Here is a 1,909-nt window from a genome sequence, read left to right on the forward strand (position 1 = left end):
TGAGTTGGGAGGTTTCCTGGTGGAGTAAAGTCCTGTCTGGCTGTGTTGCTTGCTGTTATCTCCTTTGTTCTCCTCACAGAGTTAGCTGTTCCATGCTAACTCTGCTACGACTCCTGTTGCTTGGACAAATCAGCTAGCCTTGTGTCGTAGCTGCTGATTCTGAAGAGGATTTGGTTCACTCACAGTTAATCCGAAGCAGGTCGCTGTTGTGGAGGAGAAGAGTGTTTGCAGGCTGCTGTGAGCAGGCCGGCGAGAGAGCTAGTTTCTCAGGTAGCAGAGCTGACCTGGGCTGGGGCCTTGTTGCCCTTTGCAGAACCAGGAGGAGAGGGCTGGAGCTGCTCTCCAGAGCAAGCCAAGAAGGGAAGAGAGAGAGAAGGGGTCTAGAAGACTGGTTTTGTTTGGTGACACCCTTGGGGGTCACATGTCACACGCTGGCTCACACTGGCTGGCCAGTGGGGTCCGTGGGGGGGAAGGGTCATCCCCAGGTGTGAACGGTGAGAAACTGTGGGGTGTGAATTCCTTTGTCCAGTGGAGCAAAGAAACATTTGGTCTATTGAATGATTGAGTCCCAACACTGTGTATGACTCCGAATGAACTGCTTGTTGCACGAAAAGCATTCAGGTGAGCACTTTAAGGTTTTCAGTACAAACATAATATTACAGAGAAGTTTGTTTGATATAATATTTCTGAGAATTCTTTTTACTTTATATTCATCCTATTTGCAACTAGTAAAAACAGGAAACACCATACTGAGGCTTTCCTGATAAAAAAACAAAGGCAAAGTGAAAAAAGGCACAAAGTGATATGTAATGATGTTAACTGTGTATGACTAGAATGAACTGTAAACACTGTATTGCGATGAATGGACTGTGAACACAGTATTGCGCTGAATGGACAATTAATATTGTAATTTGCCAAATAGACTGCTGTTGGCACTAGAGAAGCTCAGATCCACACTTAAACGTTTTCAGTAAAAACTGACATAATATTACAAACATACATTACAACACTAATGTCTATTAGGCATAATACAATGTTTAATCAACATATTTACCTTATCTGTCCAAACTGACATACTGGTCGAGTCTGTTTTAACTTCATATTCATCCTATTTGCCACAAGTATACACGGGAAACAGCATGCTGAGGCTTTCCCGAGACAAAAGACATGCAAAGTGAAAAAAAGCCACCAGACTGCATTTTGAACAATGTTAAAGGTGTTTATGAGTCTGATTTGACTGTGAACATTGTATTGCGCTGAATGGATTGTAAATACTATGTTTCACCTAATCGACTGCTGTTTGCGATCGGGATGTTCAGAGCAACACTTTGACCTTATCTGTCCATACTGACATAGAATGACAGTACAGTCGGTTTAAACTTCATATTTGTCCTATTTGCCACCCATACACACGGGAAACAGCATGCTGCATGGGATATGGACAACAACAATCAATGACTGAGGATGTCTTAGAAGTCATAGTAAAGAAACTAAAGGGAGAGTTCAATTTTCCTGTCAATGAACGTACAAGAGTACAACAAACTGCTCTGGTGAGGCTGTGGAGGAATAGAAATCTCTACTCTCTAAGTGAGGACGGAGAGACTTTACTGTGTGCTGGGAAGCCAGTGGTTTTGAAGTCTAAAATTGGCGGCATTGTAAAAAAAAAAAAAGGGCTGGATGACACAAAGGGGATCAGGTGCAAGGAAGCTGAACAAGCAACTAAATGAATTTAAGATAAACACAAAGCTTGTGCTACAGAAAATGGACCAGACTCAGTGAATAGCTCCCTAAGCTTAACATGTCCTATGATAACTATTAATTTAGCTGTACAGACTAATGAGCAGTGATAACTAACATGTCTTTGGGGTCATCAGGTGGGAACCTCCTTTCACCAGTGTTTCGTCTAGTT

The sequence above is a fragment of the Seriola lalandi genome, unplaced genomic scaffold (genome assembly GCF_002814215.2).
Source record: "Seriola lalandi dorsalis isolate HSWRI2012SDOR001 ecotype SW California unplaced genomic scaffold, Sedor1 jcf7180002053989, whole genome shotgun sequence".
NCBI classification, from domain to species: Eukaryota; Metazoa; Chordata; class Actinopteri; order Carangiformes; family Carangidae; genus Seriola; species Seriola lalandi.